The sequence below is a fragment of the Brachycentrus maculatus genome, unplaced genomic scaffold (assembly GCF_059751285.1).
Source record: "Brachycentrus maculatus isolate JH-2025_06_01 unplaced genomic scaffold, ASM5975128v1 h1tg000172l, whole genome shotgun sequence".
Taxonomy (NCBI): domain Eukaryota; kingdom Metazoa; phylum Arthropoda; class Insecta; order Trichoptera; family Brachycentridae; genus Brachycentrus; species Brachycentrus maculatus.
In genome coordinates this window covers 376783-402517 of record NW_028280925.1, presented here as the reverse complement: position 1 = coordinate 402517, position 25735 = coordinate 376783, and positions in this window count along the sequence as shown.

Genomic DNA, 25735 nt, shown 5'->3' with positions numbered 1-25735 from the left:
CCAATATTCCTTGTTCGTAATATCTGAGCAATAACTCCTAATGAACTGAACTCCTAAAACTTGTCTTAGTATGAAAATGATTTCTTTTCGATAAATAACAACATTTTTCATTTTACTTTTAATTAGTAAATATGTATATCCCGGTAGTTCTTAAAATCTATTGTGCATCTTTTTCAATGCGGAATGCATCGAAACATGTGTCACAATAGATCTTAAGAAATAGTTGTATTTACCTAGTAGAACTTAAATGAAAAATGAATAGATCATTCACAAAGTGACGATAGCCAAATCGGTTAATGAAAATAAAAACATTGCTACAACTTTAATTAGTGATTCAAGTCATTTCCAAATTATTAAATAAAACACTTATTTTTTTGCCATTTTAGTTTATTTATGACTACTAGTTTTGGAAGCTAAGCTTCCATCTTCAGGTCTAAATAATAATTAAAACATAATTAATGAAAAAATGTCCCATAAATAAGGGGAGAGGTAAGTGAAGGGAAGGGGGGGTTGGTCAAGGGGGCGGAGTTTGAAAATAAAGGAAAAATGGAAAGCAAAGGTGAAGAATTTTTAAATAATATATTATTAATTAAATAATTATTAGAATATAGTTTTTTTGGATTTCAAAAAACTCAATACTAACTTCAATAAAGTAGTAAAAAACAAGTGTTTTATTTAATAATTTTAACCACAAAGTAAATGCCGAAACAATAAATAAAATATCAAGTCATTTTAATTTTATGCTCATTTAGAACTAGGGAAGGTTGAAAAGATTAACAAATGTCCGTCAGGTGGTATTGGTTTGTGGAGTGAATGGATGACGAGAGAATGACTAAGAAAGTATATTTGGCAAATGTGAACGGGATAACAGAACGAGGACGTCTAAAAAGACTCAATCAATCAATCAGAACCTTAAAGCTAGTGCTTTCGATAGTCTACGTAATCGGAGGGCATGTATGACTAGATAAATGATCGTGAAGGAAGAGAGGAGTGTATGTCAGGACAGAAAACTTAAATGTATGATTTTTCCTATGAAGAACAAAACATTTTTTTTCATGTATTTGAAAAATATACATACTTATATAAAAATCATAACATCATCACAAAAAAAAAACAATTTATATTTGAAGGTGGTTGTCAATCATGGGTAGAATTATGAATGTTATATGTATATAAAGTGATCACAGAAACCAGCCTATGACACGTAGTAAACGCTATAAATATCCTGATTTCCGTATTCTTCAACATCTATGTGATGTCAAAATGTAAAACTATTTCTATTCAATCGGGAATCGAATTTGGACCTCATGCATACAAGCCTAACATGCTAATCTAACTACAGCACTACGAAAGCGATTGGTGGAATAATATGCAATAAATATGCGTCTCACGATTCACGTTTTTTGTTACGTTAAATTATGAATAATATAAAGATTGATTTGCGAATTTAAATATAATAAGTTTGAGTATGTAAATCGAAATGAGATTTTCTTTTGCATTCAAAAATCCTGTTATGAGACCACGCCATTACAGGAGGTGTATTTCTGATTAGATTACGGCTATTACTTTCAAATTAACTCTTTGATATTTGTAGATTTTTTTATATTTGCGCGTTAATGCTTGTCTCCGCGTAATGTTGAGGTAGGTTTCTTCAGCCTTCATATCGGTAATTGCTAATTGGCGATTATCGATTGAGGAAACTTAACTTTGGTGAAATCGATCGTCGAGAATATTGACTTTAAATTTAGAAATGCGCGTGGGAAAATTTCGAATTATACTACCTACCTTATATATAACTAAATCCAACTTACTCCTAATATATAACTCCATCCCACCTTATCGTCTTTGTAGACTGATGGGGTCAGTTCGCCTCGTTCTCAGGTTGTAGGTCCCTCTATCATGGACAACGTCACCTAGGCCATGCCTTCGTGCATTCATGTTATCTTTCGGTAGCATCCATGAATTCTTTGGTATTCCTCTAGATGTCTTTTGAGGAAGACCCATGGCGATATCCTGGTTCACAAAATGATCAGATTCTTTGCGTCCTATGTACCTTTATAAACAATATGCAAATAAATAAATAAATATTTTAAAATCCATTTTTTTAATAATTTCATCGTTAAGCTACACAAAAAATGAAAACGAAACATATTTTAGTAAAAACAAAAAAAATACATGATCGGTATTTTATATAAAATAACACTATTTTGAAAATAATAATACTTAATTTAAAAAAAAAAGATTTTATTTAAAAAAATACAAAACAGATATTTTAACAAAGTTTTTATGTATAATTATAAGTAATATAGGAGTTCAAATAATAAAAAAGTAAACAAAAACAGAAATGGATCAAAATACTAAAAAAATAAGTGAATAAAAAAACAAAAATAAAAAACAAAAAAACGTGTTTCGATGCATTCTGCATCAATATTAAACTTCGTATTTACATATATTTCATTGATAAGGATACTGAATGCATCGAAACACGTGTCACAATAGATTTTAAGAAATATTAGTATGTACCGAGTAAGATTTAGATTGAAAAAAATTATGTTTGTTAAGTGTAGACGAAACTAATCCTTTTTTATTATCCTCTGGACCCGACCTTGACTGTTCTTGGATGCGATGTGATCTTCAGTTTTCCGAAACACGAATATTAGATTTACTGTCCTGAACGAGATACTATGGCCGCAACGATGTTAGTCGATTATTTTTCAAATTAAAATAATAACCCAAAAATGAGAAGCCAACGAGTTATTTGTGCACGAACTAACGATAACTCCATTCCATCGTTACAACTTACAAGCTCCTATTTCGATTACTTGTTCGATTAAAAATATGAAACTGCTTTAAAAAAAAAAAAAATGGTGTTAAAATTACTTCGCGGTCTTGGAGTTTTTATTTCACCAACGCGATATCTTGACCCCTTTAGTATATGTAATTTAATTTAAATTAATTATTTGATCAGAAAATTATTTTTGCGAGAGGCGTTACGTCGTAAGCTTTTCGTGAAAATACAAGTGCAGAGACGGCAAACTAATACAATTTGAGTTAGACAAGTATATTTAAAAAAAAATTGTACATACTAATAGTATATTAAAAAAAAAACAGGCACACATAGGTAGCGGCAGGCGCCGTGGCGTAATTGGGTAGACGCTCGACTGCGAAACTGGCGTCGCGGATACATTTATTGTCCTTAGAACGGGGGAACAGAACGAGGATGGCTAAAAAAGACTTGATCAATCAGAATCTTAAATGTGGTGGAGTCAAAAGTGTATGTAATATATATATATATATATATATATATATATATATATATATATATATATATATATATATATATATATATATATATATATATATATATATATATATATATATATATATATATATATATATATATATATATATATATATATATATATATATATATATATATATATATATATATATATATATATATATATATATATATATATATATATATATATATATATATATATATATATATATATATATATATATATATATATATATATATATATATATATATATATATATATATATATATATATATATATATATATATATATATATATATATATATATATATATATATATATATATATATATATATATTTACATCTTTTTACAGTAAACAAAACATTAATTTTTAAAGCTTTTCAGACTCTTTTCATTCTTCAAACATTCAGGCATCTCATCATACATTTTAAAACCCTTGTACAATAAACAATTTTGTGACTCGGTTTTTTTCAACAATGCCAGTCTTGTTCTATACTTATTTCTAGTAATATGTTTATGAAAATTTTTGTTTGACACTATTTTATCCTTAAAATATTTGGGTAATTTATTGTTTAAAAAATTATATGTAAAGGTCACCACATTTAATTATCTAGACTAGATAGATGGACGTGAAGAAAGCTAGGAGCGTATGTCAGGATCGATGAGTGCAGCGTTCTAACCTCTCTGCCTACCCCTGCAGAAAACGGCGTGAAGATAGCAGTAGTAAAAACAATTAAATTGATATAATTTTCCTCTCGCGTTCGGCACTTGAAAAAAAAACCAACAAAAAAAACTAACAACTTGGCGCAGGGTAAAAATGGTCTAGTTTGTTTTGGCCGAATTCCCACGGCCGGATGGGCGGTGACCAATTTAACCCCGTCCTAAATATTGTTCCTGTAACATTCGCTAGCGTCCCGCCGCACCGCGGAGAGATTGTTCAATCTCGAATCCAATTAATTTACTCATTAAACTCGAGATCATGATTCGAGATAAAAATATTTTTATAGCATTTAGGATGTTTCGGTTTGGCCGTATTATGCGTTATTAAATGAAACGGCACGCCCCGTCTCGCTTGCGCTTGCAGAGAGTGAGGGAGAAGACCCGTCGATATATTACATTGGTCTCGAACAACATCGATTATCAATAGATAAAAGCTATTGGATTAATTTTACAAGAAGTACTTTCTGAAAGGCTTTTGATAATGTAATTTACGCACCGACATCGACTGGAGATGCTGGACGCTAGGCCGCCATTTGCATACATACGCCGTAGAAACATGAGCCATTTTTGGTAATCCGAAATGCTAGTTTTTATAATGATGAGCGATTATAAATTTGATACGTTTTTTTTCCAGATAACTTTTCATCCATCCATGTAGGTATTTTTTGTGGTAAATATTTTGACGCTCGCTTTAGTAACGGCAATTTCGTTTTTTCTCACATTTTTTTATTGTCGATTTCGTCATGCCATTTTTTTGAAAATATAAATTATAAGGATTAAATATCCTGATGTAAAAAACAATAAAAAAGATATTTAAAATTATTTATATGCCATTGGAATTTGGCCATCGTTGACACGTGATCCAATAGTATAGTGGTTAGCACATTTAGCTGTTATGCTGGAGGTTCCGGGTTCCATTCCCAGAAGGTGTTTTTTCATTTCATTAATTGATTCGGCAGTCTGTTTGTGGTAATACCTATCCAAATTTATTTTACTGTTCTTTTCTCACTCATTCGTTCCACATGGCCAAACCATCTTAACACACTTGATTTTTTTGCCTATCTCAGCCTTGCATTCATTCCTTATATCACCATTCGAACTTCACACATTGTTTTTACCGCACATTAATCTGAGAGATCGTATTCCGACTGCATTCAGGCTGCTTTCATCCTACTTTTGCTAACTCTTTGCTTAACTTCCATACATTAGGGTTGGGACCAGGACTCCGTTGTGCCAGTTTACCTTTCACTGAAAGCTTTTTACTTTCTTTCATATTTCCCCAATAAACCATCTATCATGCATCGTTTTGCCGTATATTTTACTATAAAGATAGGATTTAATCAAATTATTTATTTTTATTTTATATTTTAAATTTTAAATCAAACACCGATTTTTCGAGTGTACTAAGTTGTATTTATTAAAAAAAACACATGCAAAACCAATTTTGTGACAATTTTTTCGCCTAGTTATGGCATTTATTAAACGAATGTTTGTAAATGAGAAAGACATTCGTTTGAAAATGCCATAGCTAGGCGAAACAATTGTCACAAAATTGGTTTTGTGTGTGTTTTTTTTTAAATAATAAAATACAACTTAGTATACTCAAAAAATGAATTCTTCATTTAAAATTTAATATATGAATTTAAATGGAGTTTTACAAATTAAACGCCAAATCTATAAATATATTTATTTTGTTGAAATTCATATATCGCTCACTCCTTTCAACAACGTCAAATATCAAAAATCGTCAATTTTCAGTTGTGCCCGTATGTTTTTGTATGTTTTCGGAATGCCCAGAAAATGTATTATTTCCCAGCAAAAGCGGCATATTTTAAACTTAATGTTTACCCACTACAGGGCAGAAAGTGATTTTTTTGCATTTTGAAGAAAAGGTATTGTTTAATTATTTTTTAAACATACTAAATATTTTTCAAATGGAGAAAAAACATTCAGGTTTTACCTATAAAGATCTGTTGCATAATAAAAAGTTCACTCAGTGTCTTGATATTTATTTTTGATACATTTTTTTATATTTTTAAGCTTTAAAAACGATCTCCTGAAAAATCAAGTTTTTTGATATATGGCGTTGTTAAAAGGAGTGAGCGATATGTATGTTTGTATTCCAATTAAGATGTTCTGAACCTATGACACTCAGGCTTATGTAAAAGAGAGTGGGTGAATGAAGTCAAACTTACTGTAAAAAAGGCAGTAAAACGGAATACGATCCGAGAAGAAATGCCGTTGTCGCGAAACCGCTCACCAAGATCGGCAGTCGGCACCCTCTCCCATAATCGGGCACTTTAAACCCGCTGAATCTGCCGAAAGATCGGCACTTTACGGTTATTTCCCTTTGTGGGCTGATCAGGTCTCCGCACGGCCCGTGTCGCATTCGGTTCCGAACCATTAGCCGGCAGATTGAAGCCCCGAGACCGGAGACATTCAACCATTCAGCCACCCCCGTAAAAAGAAATGGAAAATGTCGAGGAAAGCTGTTACCGCCTCGAAAGAAAGAGATTATGTTTTTTTTTAAAAAGATTTCCTCAAAGTAAGAAGACATCTGTATAGATAAAAATGTAAATTAAATTACTATAGACGAAATGCGATCACCCAGACGAATGTGAGGAAAAGGATGTATGATAGATGTTCGAAAGATGAAAAAGGAAAGGTTTTTTAGATGGATGTAGAGGTGCACTTATTATTTATTATTGAACCATATCCACTCCCTGGGTGGAGAATATGGAGTCCACAAACTGTCTCCAGGCTTTTCTGTCGGCTGCCAGCTCCCTTGCATCCTCCTAAGTCAGATCCGCGTCCCGAAGTTCTGACGGGAACTGCCGACGAATTGCCAGCATTGGTCGTCTTGGGCGGCGCTAACCTGATGCCTTGTAAAAGAGGCAAGCTTGATTATTTAACCTTGCTTATTATTATATGTACAAGGTTTATAGATCAATTAGTGGATTTATGTTTATTCTAGCTAAGAACATATTTTATTTTAATCTGTATTAGGAACAGGAAGGATAAACAAGCGCGAGCCAATCAGGAATCTCTCAGCATTTGCTCATTGCTGGGAGAAAATCGCCTAAAACTCCTCAGGAGAAGACTGTTGACTGTCGTCAACCGTTTCACTAGAAGAGGGCTCGGCATTTTGTGTACTATTTTTGTTTATGGTACCAATGTCCTCATCATTTTTTTTTATCATTTATGATACCACCTCTCGTGAGAGTTCTTGCACAATTTTATTCTTTAAAAAAATATTTTATTTTAAAGTCGAAGGTAACAAAAATTATTCATCTAACCCGTTCCGCATACCTCTCTGCGCATAGTACTACTGAGTACTAAGTATGTACATACATGTAAGGGAAGTAGGGAATTCCGAATTACTGTTACGCATTGTAAAATGAATCACTCTCCTTACCATTCATTGTTTACTTTGTGTAATACCACTTTTATAAACTTATACTTTTTAAATATACACTTATACACTTTTTTAAGTTTATAAATGTGGTATTACACAAAGTAAACAATGGATGAAGGAGTGTTTTATTACCATACTACAAAGTTATCGATGCTTTTAATATACAAAATATGTTAAATAAATTATATTTTTTTGTTTTTCCTTACTGTTATTTTAAAATTATGAAAAATTCGTGTAAAAATCAGTGTAATCAGTGCCTAACCTGAACTGAAATCAGATGTTAAAATACTTTATGAATCTGCAGATATTGAATACTGACGTGTATTGCATGATATGAAGATAATGTTTATCTGTCATCTCGTTCGCTCAACATGGTAGTAAAGCACTCCTACCCGTCCGTATAAAACTTGATCAATCTTATGTAAACAATAATCGCTCCGAATCAATATGCAGGGAACCCCGAACCCACCGCTTGTCATAAAAATCATTCAGCTCCAAGCCGTGTTTGTCGTGACGTAAATGATCCGTTTTATTCACTTATTCATCGCGATGTTAATAAAGAGGCGTTGATGATACCTTCCGCTCAAATAAGACCGGCTTAATAACATAGAATTTGCCTCTCAAAAAGTTTTAAATGTCATGTGACGCTCCACATACGAGATACGTACTGCCGATATACTGTTTCTGGCTCGACGTAATCTATCGGGTCGGTGTACCCACGCCGGGCGCTGTCGCCGCCGGCGCGGGCAGATCGATGGAATGATATGGCCGAGGATGCCTCGCTCTATGGTGTATGGTGTATGCTGTATGGTGCCCGATGAGCGGTACACCATGCAGGGCTGGGGAAACTGACAAAACGCCGCTTAAACAGAGCAAAACATTGGAAAAAACATTTCATATTTAACACAAAAAATAGGGTCACTCTGCTATAATGAAAATATTGACAAATCAACGACTACTTTCTTCCTGGCTCTATGCCAACTTATCATTTTTGTAGACTCTTGGGGTCAGCTCTCCTCATCCTCAGGTTGTAGAAGCCTTGTACCTTGTGTCCTCTGCTTATGACTGACAATATGACACATTGTCAGTCATAAGTCTTTGGATCACCGAGCGAAGAATATTATATTATTTATTTATATGGAGAATATAGAACGCCACACCAATCTATCTTTGCAAACAATCTTCGCTACTTCCACAATTATACATCTCCTCATACATATCGCCGATTATTCCGACTCCTGACCTGACCACTTTTAAGTATTTGAAATACTTGATCATACGAAATTTTCTTAGATACTTCTCTGCTTCTATGTCCAACTTAATTCACATCATATTTTTTTACTGTTTTCTCTTCTTTCTTCTTTAATTCGTTTACACGTCTTAACCATTTCAACTCACCTTATCCATAATACTTATCTCAGCCTTGCATTCTTTCCTTATGTCATTCAAACATCTATCATACAATGTTTTGCCTCGCATTCGTCTGATATGGAAATAGACTGTATATATTTCGACTATATACAGTCTATTTCCGTCCTTCCTTGCCAAATCCATGCATTCTTTCACGCTTTTACAAAGTAATACTAAGGAATCAAACTAACAGAATTGGCATTGACTTTAAGTGATAAAACTGTACATTTATTTTTCATTTCAAGTATATATATAAAATCTGAAAGAAAAATTCAGCCCTGATTTGATCACACAGTTTATTAAAAATCGATAATCTTATACGACCTTTTTATGGCATATTTTCGTACAATATATCATGTTTATAAATATTTTTACGAGTTATGACAAAGAATGAAAATAAATTATGGTTAAGGTTGAATTATCAAATATGACCACAAGGTTAGGCGGTTTTCTAATTTTCATGTTCTAAGAAAAGTCGACCTACGAGGAGATGGTTGAAACTGATAAAGAAATGTATTTATTATGCAAGGTGATCTTGGTTCGTTAAAATTTATCTCTGATAGACATTTTTCTTTTATTTTATTTATTTATTGAATATAGTTACAAAAAATATTATCATTTCATTCATTTGCTAGACATTTCTACTGTTAACATATGTATTTTGTTACTAGTTATGTCTTTCTTTTCCAAAAAAGATACTTAGTTCATGTGCTTTGAGAGGGACTTACACTCATTGTTTATTATTTGTACTTATGAAAGATTCTCGTATATAAAATATTTTTTCTCATATAATCAACAGTATTTATTAAAAAAAAAACTAACTAACTAACTAACCATCACGCCGCTTCCCCGCAGGGGTAGGCAGAGAGAATAGAACGCCACACCACTCTGTCCTTGCAAACATTCTTCGCCTCTTCCACGTTCATGCATCTCCTCATACATACCCGCCGATTGTTACGACTCCTAACCTGACCACTTTCAAGTGTTTGGCATACCTGATCGTGCCATGTTTTTCTCGGTCTTCCTCTGCTCTTTTTTCCACTTACATTCGCCTCATAAATTTGTTTTACCGTTCTTTCCTCACTCATTCGTTTTACATGTCCAAACCATCTCAACACACCTTTCTTAATTTTATCGATTATGCTTATCTCAGCTTTGCATTCCTTCCTTATTTCACTATTCGCACATCTATCATACATCGTTTTGTTGCACATTCTTCTGAGAGATCGCATTTCGACAGCATTCAGTTAAATGATTTTTATTCTGAAAGCAATCTGAACACCTTCAGACAATAGTTTTCGCAAGGGTTTCTAAGACAATCCAAAGTGATCAATCGGATCTAATATTGCATGTTTGTCACGAAATAAATTGCAGTAATGACAACTAAAACTTAAAGCGTTTTGTTTATTTCAAAAAATTAAACTAGGATCGATCCCCAGTTATATTATACATATTCTCGCGTGTCTAATTGACAAAGTTTTAAAGATGTGACGTCAGGGAATAGCAGCGCGATAAAATTCAGTTTTAATATATTTTTTTGTAAATTAAATTGATGCACACCATAATGATGACGGCTTCAATTTATTACCATTTATATCCGTGTATAAGTATAGGTTTGTATACATTACGAAATAATTGTTTGTCCAATCTACATTCTAAAGTATGATCCATCTCTCCTGAACTACTTTTGATCTGGTTTACGAATAGAAATTGCAATTTTCGTGTTGGAATTAAGCATTAATCGATTTATGACCCTGTATGACAAGCATGACTTGACGGAGAGTTTCTTCTACTAAATTTGACATGTTATATTGCTTTCGAAGTAAATCTCTATTTGGGCGCTTCCTTAGTCGTAATCTCTAATACATATTGATGTCTTGGCTGTTAGTTTTAATGGCGTCTAATTGGGCAGCCGCTCGGTAGATCCGACATTCTGTGGACCAGGCGCCCTGGCATACGCGAGGTGGTCATTCGTTCGCCCGTCGAACGATTTCATCTATTTTTTAAAATTATATATTTTTTTAATTGAAACTTTTTCTCGGCGAGATATGACGAGAATTGAGAGTGAAATTTCTAGGACGCGTCACGTTTATTTGGGATATTTAGTTACTTGATAGAGAAGAAAGATATGACGTAGAGGAGAGGTTGATAAGGCGTGAGCAGAAGACAAATATCCTGGCTCCGGAATATACGAAATTGGACGGGAATCAGCACCGTCGAAGCGCGAAGGAGAATTACCCTCGGATAGTCGACGTCATTCCGATATGACATGACACGCACAAAAGACAGAGGGAGAAAGAGGACTATTCATTCAGAAACCATGGGAGTGGAGCATGAGAGAGCGACGTATACACAAAGAGACAAAGCGATATAATAATATAATAGAAGAAAGCTATGTATGAACAACTAAGGTGATTCATTATTCGCAAAAAAAATATCTGTACATAAATAAACTCGACAAATTAACAGAATAATCCTGAACTACAATACAAGAGACGCAATTTTTACTTGTTATCTGGAAAATATCGAATGATGGAAAATCATCTCACAATTCAACTGCAAATATCAATATTATCACTCGAAGCACCAATCAATAACAGTAATGTATAAAATGTTTTTTTGTCTCTCACACAAAATTTGCATAAAATTATCATAAGATGTCGATAACGACGAAACTGGGTCACTGGTCATATAAAATAAAAATGAAAAAAAAACTACACAGTTGTTATTTTATTATATAAAATTCAGATCCACCAAGAAATGTCAGTACAAAACTTAAATCCCAATAAATATTGAATTAGAAATGTGTAACATATGGTTTAATGTAACGCTATGAATGCCTCCTCAATATGTTAACTGTATCTAATACAAAGTTTCTTTAGCAATAAACAAAGCTAATAAATTAAATAAATTGAATAACAATTTTTTAACACCATGGTTTAATGTAACGCTAATATGTTGACGGAATGTAACACAATATTTCTTTATAAATAAAATAAATATATATTGAATTACAAATGTGTACCAGTAACACTATAGATTATTGTAACACTATGAATACCTCCTTAATAGGCAAGCTTATTAAGATTTAGCAAGAAAAAAAGGTAAAAATAAAATAAATATAGATTGAATAACAAATGTGTAACACTATAGTTTAATATAACGTTACGAATGCCTCTTCAATATGTAGACTACGTCTAATACAATATTTCTTTAGCAATAAACAAACAAATAAATAAAATAAAAATAGATTGCATTACAAATGTGTAACACTGTGTTTAACGTAACGCTTTGAACGCCTCCTCAATATGTTGACTGCATCTAATACACAGATTGTTATACGCAAATCAAAAAAGATCGTCTGGCGAATGGCCGAAGATCCGGTATACGCTAGTGTCCCGGGGTACCACGCTTTAATGGAAATGATAGACGAGTGACCGCACCTTGATAAAAATAATAATCTATGACACGGAATATTTATCTTTACATCACGGCGCAATATTCATCAGGTACATATTTATTACCACGATTCGTAAATAAATTAAGCAAAAATTACACTGATGATAAATGTTATGCGTATAAAATTATTAATTATACGTCAAATTCTGGGAATAGAAGATATTACAAATGTTTACATTAATTTGTCTTTTATTTTTATTTAAAAAAAACTATTTGTAAATACGCATATACATATTGTAACTCCAATATTGTATTTTATTTATTGATTTGGCGTTTAATTTGTAGAACTCCATTTTAATTTATGTATTAATTTTTAAATCAAACACAGATTTTTTGATTCTACTAAGTTGTACTTTATTAAAAAAACAAATGAAAATTAATATTGTGACAATTGTTTCGCCTGGTTATGGTATTTTCAAACGAATGTCTTCATTCCACTTAGGAGTTATTTTAACATTTTGACATCTTAATATGGATGAAGAAGAATATGGAAGTCTGGTTATTTACAGGGCTTATGGCCTGTCATAGGCTGGTTATTATTTCACATTTTATTTATTTAAACAGGCATTTTTGAAATTAAAATATGTATATTTTTAAAATCATTATAAATATATATGGAAAATAAGTCATGTATGTAGATTTAAATTATAGATCATTTTTTATTACGGTTATTATAAATGTTTTTATTATTCCGACAAATATTATGGTTGACATTCTGTGGAGAAAATCCAGATTTATAAACATGTATTTTTTTAGCCTCCACTAGTTTACGGGTGATATTAGCTCTAACAAACAAAATAAGTATTTGGGAACACTCAAAAACATTGTAAGTGAAATATCATGGTTTAATATGACGTTCGCAACGATTAAAATATTTTTTTTATCATCCAAAATAATATACATATAATCTAGTAAATTGAACCATACGGTTTTGTTCAAAATGGGAAATAACACACTATAATTGCTGACAATTCGATTTAATTTGAATAAATTATTTTTTCAATGTATTTGACGATATTTTAATAATGTGTATAGATCAGTGTTTCCCAACCTTATTTGTACCATGCCCCACATAAAAAATTAAAAAATCCCCCAACCCCTTACCAAATTATGATTTACCTAAAAAAATCTTTAAAAAATATAATTGTTTCAAATAAAAAATGCGTACACACAATATAAACTATTTTTATTTAATTTTTATAAATATATAATATCTACATATCGGTAGTGTAATAGCAAAGGGGTATATCTGTCAAATTTTTCATTTTCTAAGTTTGTTCCACCGAATGTCTAAAATAGTGTGTTTCCACAATCTGGCAAAAGGATATATATAGCTGTGGTTCCAATACTTATTTAGTTTTATTAAGATATGTACATTTAAATATATAAAAAACAAGTGAGTTATTTAATTACACATGTTTATTTTAGCTCTCCTGTAAAATTTGGTCTGAGACAGATATACCCCTTTGCCTTTACTCTACCGATATATTATATTAAATTGCTTCTCGAAAGAAAATAAGTGCGACTTTTGGGTTCAATGTCAGCTGCACAGAGTTTTAATGTATTTTTTTTTTTTAAAGAAATAACTAGCAAAGCCTCTTTAAGGGGCTTGTCTACATGTAGGGATAGGGATGGTAAATATGAAAAATACATCACAAACACCCAGACCAATTGAAAATAAATATGTCTTGAATTTATTTTGCTATTGGTGGGAATCGAACCCGCGGCGCTAGTTTCGCAGTCGAGCGTCTACCCAACTACGCCATGGCACCATGTGAGGTACTAATTTGAAAAATGCGTTTTTCGGAAAAAATGTAACAAATATAATGATTTGCGCATTGCCCCCAATACATTGAAATAGCCCCCCGATGGGGCGCACGCCTCACGTTTGGAAAACACTGGTATAAATGCACATTTGTACTTACAATTGTTGGCACCTTTGTTCGGGGGTAGAAAGCCACGAGGTAGGTAGAACATGGCGCCTCGAATTTCGCTGACTCATATTTTTAAATAATTCCCTTTGGTAAATAATTCCGATAATTTTCTACCGAGAAATTACCACATCTGTTTGACGACTTCGGTAAGTTTGTGTGTATTTATTTTATAACTTATTAATTTTCATTCGATTGGCGAACAAGTTTGGTCAACTCAAAAAAATCTTTTTACCGTTGAATACAATGGTTAAAATAATCTGGAGCCAACACATTGGTTAAATTAACCAATTTTCTATGGTGACGTGAAATAATACCAACCATAACTATTAAGTAACAAATTTCATAATTTAATTAATTTTCAAAATCTACCATTTTCTATGGTAATTTGAAATAGTATCAAACGAAAACAAATGCATTGGGCAAATTCAGATTATTTTAACCATTATTTTAATTTTAACCATTATTATTTTAACCATTAAACCATCTGGGGTCAAATTATTGGTTAAATTTACAAGTTTTCTATGGTAATATGAAATAATACCAAACGTAAATATTATAAAAACAAATTTAAGAAATACATTAATTTACAAAATAGACAAATTTTCTATGGTAATGTGAAATAATATCAAACGAAAACAAATGCATTGGTTAAATTCAGATTATTTTATTAAATTATTTTAACCATTAAATATTATCTGGAGTCAATATAATGGTTAAATTTACCAATATTCTACGGTTACATTAAATAATTCCAAACAAAATCAAATGCTTTGGGTAAATTCAGATTATTTTAACCATCAATTATTATCTGGAGTCAATATAATGGTTAAATTTATCAATTTTCTATAGTTACGTGAAATAATATCAATCGATTCATTCATTCGGTATTATTACGCCCTGAGTTTTGTCAGTCCTACAAACTTATTGAGTGAAGGATTACTCCAATAGTTTATGGTGGTACAAGTCTCTATATTACATATGTTTGCTTGTAACCTCACATGTAGAATCAAACATATTTACGAAAAAATCCCATAAATTACCTTTATATATAATGCCGTATTTACGACTGTTTCTAATTCGCTCCATATATGGAAGGGGATCCGAAAAAATGGCACTATCGGAATGCTCTAAAACAAAGCGTCCGTTAATCTAGCCCTCTCAATCAAGAGCCATATTTCTTTGCCTAAACCCGCCGCGTGTAATATTTCACGAACCCGTATACCTCCAGTCCGGCAAGCGAGCAAACAGCAGTGCAAGGCCGGTGAAGTCCATAACTCATGGGATATGCGTTGGTCTCGTTCTCCGAGGCGCAATTACCGTGTCACATTTGAATAAAAGCAACATTTCGGGTGTTTATGTTCCCGGCCGGGGCTCGGGGGGCTCGGGGGGCTCGCGGGCTCGGGGGCTTGATGTGCGCCGAGATAAGGTGGGGCTGAGGGCGCTCGATCATCATCGCGGCCTTAATGTATATTATTACTCGCATAATTACAGGGGAAATACCAAATTTAGGATACTTGTTTAAATACTTAGGATATATTTTTGGTATAAATCACACCACAACTGATTGATTGATGATTGACTTTTTGCCGAAGATTTTAATCGATTCGGCGCATTTTTTCGCTGAATATAATGAAAGATGAGTTTAATTTTTTCACACTTAAAAAACGATTAGGATATTTATTTATTGGATAATTTATATACTGCCGTTTTCGCGAAAAATGATCAACTTAAAGTATGAACAAAAAACATTTAAGGAAATGTACAATATTTTGAGTGACCAATTTTTCGTTCATAAACACTGAATATATATCAATATTCTTCTTCTTCTTAACGTGTCGTGTCTTGTCCTCCCGATGTTGACGAAGTGACTTGTGAGAAAGTGTCCCTATTTTGAGCATCGCGAAACAGTTCCTCGACGTTCTGTACTCCTGTACTTCCGAACTCTGTATATAATAATATACACGAGTGAACAATATTACTACGCAAACTAATATTACCATAAAAACTAACTAACTAACTAACTAACCATCATGCCGCTTCCCCGCAGGGTTAGGCAGAGAGAATCGAACGCCACACCACTCTGTCTTTGCAAACATTCTTCGCCTCTTCTACATTCATGCATCTCCTCATACATACTCGACGATTATTACGACTCTTGACCCAGCCGCTTTCAAGTATTTGACATACCTGACTGTGCCAAGTTTTCCTCTGTCTTCCTCCGCTTCTTTTTCCAACTACATTCGCTTCATAAATTTGTTTAACCGTTCTTTCCTCACTCATACGTTACACATGGCCAAACCATTATATATAAACATAAAAGTGAAAGTCTTCTTCTTTTTCTTTTTTATGGCTTTTCACCCTTCTAGAGTGTTTTAGATAGCGTCGAGTTATTACATGTAGAATTCAGAAGAGTAAATATCTTTTTTTTTTAAATTTTACTTTCGCTAAGTAAACGCCACTATTTCTTAAAATCTATTGTGACACGTATTTTGATCATTTTAAAACACTGTAAAATACATATAGGTAGGTACGGTGTTTGAAAATGATGCTGAATGCATCGAAACACGTGACACAATAGATTTAAAGAAATATGTAGTGGTTTTACGAAGTAAAACTTACAACATATTGAGTGTGTCCAAATACTTATTCACAAATCTGGATTATCTCCAATTATAGGAGTTAATTTTCATATAATTTTATACATCTCATCAAAGATGAAGAAGAAATGGAAGTCTATATATTGATATAAGAGTTTCTGCTCGAAAAAAAGAGCTTCTTTTCATCTCACCAATAGATGTCTCTAGTGAAGTTCTAGTGATTCAAGAACAATGTTTCTAAATTGGTTCATATATCCAAGAATTTGAGAAGCGTGGTTGTCAATAATGGGTAGAATTGGCAAATGTTACACGTGTATAAAGTGATCACTTAAACAAGCCTATGACGGTTTTCAGCCCCGTAAATGCCCAGACTTCCATATTCTTCTTCATCTTTGATGAGATGTCAAAAAATAATGTAAAACTTAAATTAAAAATGGATAGATTTTATCGCAAAGTGACTGCCGAATAAATTAATGAAAACAAATATATCAAATCACTTACTTACCTATGTTGACATGTTGATCAAATTTTAATAATAAATTTCTCGCAAATTATTGGGGAGTATAATTTCTATTACATGAGTTACGGCGAGATTACTCTCTTAAATATACCTATACGGGTAAATTTATTATTTTTCATTTTACTTAGCAAATACTATTATTTCTTAAAATCTACTGTGACACGTGTTTCGATGCATTCCGCATCATCAACACCGTATCAGTGTTTGAAAATGATGCGGAATGCATCGAAACACGTGTCACAGTACATTTTAAGAAAAAGTGGTATTTACTAGGTAAAACATTAATTAAAAATGGATAGATTTTATCACAATGTGACTGCCGAATCAAATAATGAAAACAAATATACTTATTTACCAATGTTGACATATTGATTAAATTTCTCGTAAATCATCGGGGAGTATAATTTCTACTACGTGCCAATCCGCGATGCGACCCTCGACAGAGTGTCTGGTCCTGGAGGACCCGCGTGGAAGGTACCAGGAGACGAGGATGTACGGGGAGATGGCCGCAGGGTTCCGCAACCTGCTATTATTATCCCCCCACCCCTCCCCCCACGCAGGTGATTTAAGCTGACGTAGATTCGGTCGTCGGACATGCGTCCCACATACTCGGCCCTAATTGGTGATTTATGTACGAATAAAAAAAAATCCTCGCCTTCAGGATAAGTACCGAGGATTATGTACGAGCGTAAAAGGACAATGAAACGCACAGGGATAAGAACCTTTAATGTTTAACGTGTCTTGGAAAATATTTTGTCGTAATAAATTTTATATCGCTTTATATTTAATCACTTTATGTACGAGTATATCTTCAAAGTGTCCGCCTCCGTAGTGTAATGGTCAGCATGCTCGGCTACCGTTCTGGAGGTCCCGGGTTCGATTCCCAAGGGTGGTAAAATAAATATTAGTGATTTTTTCACTGTAATATTTATTCAAAATTACCATGGACTGGTAGGTACCACACCAATTTGTCTTTCAAACAATCTTCGCATATTCCACATTCATGCATCTCCCCATACATATTCCCTATACATGATATTCTTTTTCTTCTAACCCTTATCCGCACCCAACGGTGCATAGGGTATTGCATCGTATTGACGCAGTTTTATATTGATCGTTACTTATATGAAGGCAAGGTAATAACTCCCGTGAGTAGTAATATATATGATATATAACATTCTTCAAACGTATGATTCACTTGGAGTTATTTTTTTGTTAGATGAAAACTGCGTAACAGAATACAAATTAAATAATATTTGTGTAAAAATTTAACTTGGTATATACCTACCACTATTTCATAAAATCTGTTGTGTCACGTGTTTTGACGCATTAAGCATCAATATCCAAAACCGTATATGAACCTAAGTGTAATTTTTTTCCTGGTAGTGTTAAAGGATTAAGAGGAGTATGTGGACTTTCTTATTTTTCAAATTTTATTTAATAGTTTTAATTCAATAGATTTTGAGAAATAGTGGTATTAACAATGTTAAATCTAAATTAAAAATTAATTTTCTTTAATGTTTTCCCCAGATACTTTGTGGCACATTTTATAATATCTGTATAAAATTAATTAACTTTGTTTTCACCACTTTATAAAGATATTCAATATTAATTGATTTTACCACAACGTGACTGCCAAATGCTTGATGACATTATTAAATCGATCGCGAGATATCTAGAGAATATGATAAGATATTACAGAAAAGTTTAATTTTTATTTTTTTTATTCATTTAATATATTTACATTTTTATTTATAACAAAATACATTTTAATCATTTATACATATAAAGAACTTTTATATTTCGATTCGCTGTGCCTCTCCATAAAAGAGACTGTGCTCTTGTGCTTGGAGAGAGACTTACACTCGTGGTTTAATGCTATATAATAAAATATATAATAGTATTTTTTCGTATATTTTTTCAAGATTTAAATGTACAGAGCTTTAATTTTTTTCTTAACTATTTTTATATCATCTAATTTTTTTATTTCTTTAGGGAGTTTATTGAAATGTTTGATTGCCAAATATTTGAAGTTTTGCTGAAATTGCTTGGTGTTGGATTTTGGAGTAGAAAAATCGTTAAAATTTAATCAATATTCACCAAAAAGCTGTTCGCATTTGATATTCCCACGTTTTACAGAAAACAAGATGGCGACAGTAATTAACTGTTTGGGCGTGGCCCTTTGTTTTAGCCCACTTGTTTGGGTTGTCGGAGGATCATTATGATTATCTGTATATGAGAAACCTTTGAAATATTAACCTTTTTATATTATCTCCTTTCTACCTCTTTACGAGTTTAATTTTTCTGCTTTGAAGAGAGCCGATAGCACCTTTACGGCCTTTTTCTTTAACATTTATTTAAGTTAATAAGATAAATAAATCCACGTGAGTTAAAAATATATATTTTATAATTTAGTATGAAAAAATCAATAAATTTTATTTAATTTATTTTCCACATTAATTGATTCGTAAATTGCATTTTTAATTAAATTTTTACTGAGTATATACCGCTTTTTCTTAAAATCTAATGTGAAACGTGTTTTGATACATTACGCATCAGTTTCAAATGCCGTGAAAATAATGCGGAATGCATCGACACACGTGTCACAGTAGATTTTAAGCAATAGTGGAAATAAGAAATACTAAGTAAAACATTACAGTGATTAAAGAGAACACTTCGTTTTTTACCACTTGAGTTTTATTATAGACTACATGTTTCAGAAGTTAAACTTCCATCATTCAGGTCTGTATAATAAACGAAGTGTTTTCTTTAATCATTGTAACATGTCTTACCACAAAGTTAATGCCGAAACAATAAATAAAGTAAAACATTAATTAAAAATTAATAATAATATGATTAGCTGACTATATTTAGGTAGGGTGACATTACCGTAATCTGTAATTTGTAATTATGTATGTATATGACGATAATAAATATATAAATAATCATAAATGTATTATTTTTTGACATCTCATCAAAGATGAAGAAGAATATGGAAGTCTGGGCATTTACGGGGCTGACGACCATCATAGGCTGGTTTAAGTGATCACTTTACACACATGTAACATTTACCAATTCCACCCGTTGTTGACAACCACACTACTCAATTTATTGGATGCTTTATATAAATATATATATATATATATATATATATATATATATATATATATATATATATATATATATATATATATATATATATATATATATATAAATATATATATATATATATATATATATATATATATATATATATATATATATATATATATATATATATATATATATATATATATATATATATATATATATATATATATATATATATATATATATATATATATATATATATATATATATATATATATATATATATATATATATATATATAAACCAATTTAGAAATCTTGTTCTTGAATCACTAGAACTTCACTATAGACATCTATTGGTGAGATAAAAAGAAGCTTTTTATTGAGCTGAAGTATGTGAGGTCCGAATCCTGGGATGTCAAAAAATAATATGAAAATAACTCTTGTAATTGGAGATAATCCAGATTTTGTGAACAAGTATTTGGACACACTCAAAATGTTGTAAATAATAAATGTACTTGCATAGGTATATTTGAGAGAGTAATCTCGCCGTTACACGTCACAGAGTGTAGTACAGGTATCGGAGCGCCCCATGTCGTCATGCCGCCCTACGCGGGGGCGGGCGGGGGGGCGGAGCGCCCGGGGCTGCGGTGACTTATGGCCCCACGGCTTGTGCTGTAGCCCGTGCTGTCTCGGCTAGTGTGGCCAGCTAATATTGCGAATAATTTGCTTATAATATTGTTATGTATAGTTTTAAGGAAAAGTAGACATAATTTCCTACACATGTGGAGATACTACTAATATCTACTACAGGTTTTTTTAAAATTCAAATTGGACGTTTTACAAATCAAATTGGACGTTATATTGTATTGTATAAAAAAAATAGTGAATATGTTTATATTAGTACTACATATATCGTCAGTGTGAATTCAATGTGTACCTCAAATTTTCAGACTAGATTTTCAATCGGGTTGTGGTCCCGTGGTTAGTGTCGCGGTCTCTTGAGTCAGAGTTCTGGGCTCGAATCCACTCTATCACAATTTGGTACATATTTTTAATAATGAGCCGCTTAGGTTCATAGCAAAAGTATGATTTTAAAGTATTTCTGCAAATAATAATAACACAAATATTTCTCTTTTTCAAAAAAAAAAAATCTACACCTTTGGCAATACTACTGCTATCTAAGACAATTTTTTGCTCTTTAAATTGGACATATTAAAACTAAATTGGACGTTATAGAAAGTTTTAGAATATAAAAAATATATATTCAATTCGGACTACACTTATCATTCAATGTAGGTATTATTTTCGTACAGTATAAGAAATTTATCGTAATAATCGAAACCAGTTTTAAGGGTTTTAGTATCAGTCGAGCGTTGTTTTTAACGTGTAAGGATCCAGAATTGACATGCAGTATGTAGGTAAGAGTGTATTGTCTTGTCCGCCTCTGTAGTGTAATGGTCAGCACGCTCGGCTGCCGTACTGGAGGTCCCGGGTCCGATTCTTAAGGGAGGGTCAAATAAATATATGTGATTTTTCACTCAAATATTTATTCAATATTACCCTGGACTGGTACCTTAAGTGGAGGGCTGATCACCTTTCCTTCGTGTTTTAACAATCAAGATAACACTGCGTTTATATGATGCAGTGCCCTATGCACCATTGGGGTGCGGATAAGGGTTTGAATGAAAAGAGCGTATTGTATATTCCGTTTAGTAATATTGTGCGTACAAAAGAACATTTTGATTGTGTTCAATGGTTCAATCGTTCACAAATCTAGATCTTTCTCCACTTAGGAGTTATATTTTAACTTTTTTTTTTGACATCACATCGATGATATATAAACGCTATTGTGTGATATCCTACATGCGGGTAATAAAATTATCGTAATATTCGAAACCAGTTTAAAAGCTTTCAGTATCGGTCGAGCGTTGTTTTTAACATATAAGGATCCAGAATTGACATGCGTGGTTCACTATTTAGTATGTAGGTAAGAGTGTGTTGTATATTCCGCACCGTTATCGCGGTGGGCGGGGGACGAAAGATTTATGTCCTACCCCGCCCTTGCGGGAATATCCTTCTTCGCCCTCCTCTTCACCTCCTCACCCCCTGCGCCTCCTGCGCTCCTGCGGCTCGTCAAATACCCCCTAGCAGAGCCTCAAACGTAAAATATAACCCTACGAAACTTCCTAGAATTGTATCGTTTCATTTATTGAAACACACGAAAATTACGATTGACGACGTTTTGTTTTATTTAATTTTTTTTATTTTTGTATTATTTATTTTCATCATCATAATGCTATTCAAGTCTTTATAAGCGCCCATGAGGTAGTATTTGTAATGGTCAGCACGCTCGGCTACCATACTGGAGGCCATGGGTCCAATTCTCAGGGGGGAGGGTCAAATAAATATAATGATTTTTTCACTATAATATTTATTCAATATTACCCTGGAATGGTACCAAGCGGAAAGCTAATCACCTTTCCTTCATGTTTTTTCAAAATAAACTGCACTTATATGATGCAGTGCCATATGCACTATTGGGTGTAGATAAGAGGTATAATATAATATAGTTATCACTATTCTCAAAACATTTCTCTGCAGGAGTAGACATGGAGGATGGAACGCTACACTCGTCTGTCCTGACACACACTCCTAGCTTCCTTCATCTTCATACATGTTTTCCGATCAAGTAGACTTGAGACCACTAGATTTTAGGTTCTGATTGATTTGGTCGTGCCAAGTCTTTTTTGACCGTCTTCATTCCTTTCTTCCGTTCACATTTGCCAAAAATACTTTCTTAGTTATTCTCTAGTTACTCATTCAAACCACAAGTCCAAGAATCTGCATAAATATTAAAAAAAATCACTATTTACATTTCCACTTATTTTATCTGGCCAGTCAAATTGTCAAACAGTCAATTGTCTGGTCAAATGAAACAAATGTGGAAAAATACTAAGTGGTTTTTGTTTTAGTTTATAAAATGCAATTCCACCAAGAAATGTCCGTAGAAAACTTATATCTAACATAGATTCCATTAATCCATTGAAAAAAAAAGTTGTGGTATGTTGAAAATTGCAGATAAACATGAAAAAAATGGAAATGTGTAATCGAAATTAAAATTAGAGATTTTTGGGAAAAAATCAGTATAAAACTTAAACTTAACACAGATTTCATTTTATCCTTTTAAAAAAGATATTGTACCCAAAATTAATGAATTAATTAATTACTTATTGATTCAGTTGGCTTGGCCATGTATTCCGCATGCCTCCTGAGAGCCTTAATCAAGCTTGCCTCTTTTACAAGGCATCAGGTTCGCGCCGCCCAGGACGACCACTGCTGACAATTCGTCGGCAGTTCTCGTCAGAACTTCGGGACGCGGATCTGACTTGGGAGGATGCAAGGGAGCTGGCAGCAGACAGGAAAGCCTGGAGACAGTTTGTGGACTCCATATGCTCCACCTAGGGAGCGGATATGGTTTATTATGTACCCAAAATATTAGGTATCTTTACTATCACAGATAAAAATGAGATTTTTTTTTATCAAAGTGAAATCGAATTTTGAAATTTTGAATCAGTGCAAAACTTCAATTAAACGTAGATTCCAATTTTCGCAATTTGAAAATTTTCTACCTAAAATATAAAGCATTTTAACCATCGTAGATAAATATGAAAAAAAATAGTAATATCCAAGTGAAATTGAATTTGTAGTTTTTTTTAAAAGAAATCAGTGCAAAACTTAAATTTAGCGCAGATTGCATTTTCTTCTTTAAAAAAAACATTGTTCCCAAAATGTTAAGAATTTTAAGCATCGTAAATAAATATGAAAAAAAAGAAATATCCAAGTGAAATTGAATTGAATTTTTTAAAAAGAAATCACATCAAATGTCATAAAATTACATTCATATCACATAGATTTATTAATCGTTTCACACAGGACGAGTCGGTAGAAAGGCTATAAAGCTCTAGTGTATAAAAGATGACCTTTTTTATTGACTTCCAGTGGCCGACTAGCCCTCGTATCGTCTCCTTCACCCCGCATTCCGTTACGCGGGATGGAATGAAATAAACATACATATTTGGACTAAGGGAGGGTTTGGCTCTTGACTGTGTATTGTAGGGGAAGTTTTTCTGGATTTATGATTTTTCCCTGAAAATTCTACCCCCGGGAAACGGTCGTCGGAATAGTGCGGCGTGACAAACGGTAAAGTTATTTATTTTATTCATGATTTGTGAAGAACTAGACATTTGTAAGTAGTGTAACAATATTTACAAGTTTGTCGATAATCGATTTGTTGACATGCGATACTTAAACGTATTTACCGGTTAATTTTTACATAAAAATATAATGCTACATAGTTTATGGCAACAAACTTCTAGATATATATCCACCATTTACAAATGTATATATCGCTCACTCATTTCAACAACGTCATAAATAAATAAAAAACTTGATTTTTCAGGAGATCGTTTTTAAAGTTTAAAAATATAATGAAATGTATTGAAAATAAATATCAAGCCACTTATTGGATTTTTTACCATGCTACAGATCTTTTTAGGTAAAACCTAAAGTTTTTTTCCCCATTTGAAAAATATTTAGTATATTTAAAAAAAAACAATACCTTTTCTTCAAAATGCAAAAACAACACTTTCTGCCCTGTAGCGGGTAAATATTAAGTTAAAAATTTGCCGCTTTTGGTGGGATATAGTACATTTATGGGCATTCCGAAATTACGGACAACTGAAAATTTACGATTTATGATATATGACATTCTTGAAAGGATTGAGCGATATGTTTGGTTAATATATGTAAGAATATATGTGAATAAATGGTGTACTGAATTCAGTTATAGTAGATAAAAGCCATTCAGCGAAAGCTATGGAATCCTGATCTGGACTGGTCCCTGAAGCGCAGGAGCGATCACCTTGCCATCTTGTAAATAAGATCAAGATAACACTGCGTCAATACGATGCAGTGCCATATGTACCTTTGGGTGCCGATAAGGGTTAAAATAATATATACATATATATATATATATATATATATATATATATATATATATATATATATATATATATACATATATATATATATATATATATATATATATATATATATATATATACATATATATATATATATATATATATATATATATATATATATATATATATATATATATATATATATATATATATTGAGATCTCAATATGGCTTATGACTTGTCATAGGTTGGTTTACTAATATTGATCATTAGAGGGGATGCTTTGGGAGCTTGTGGCTATTTT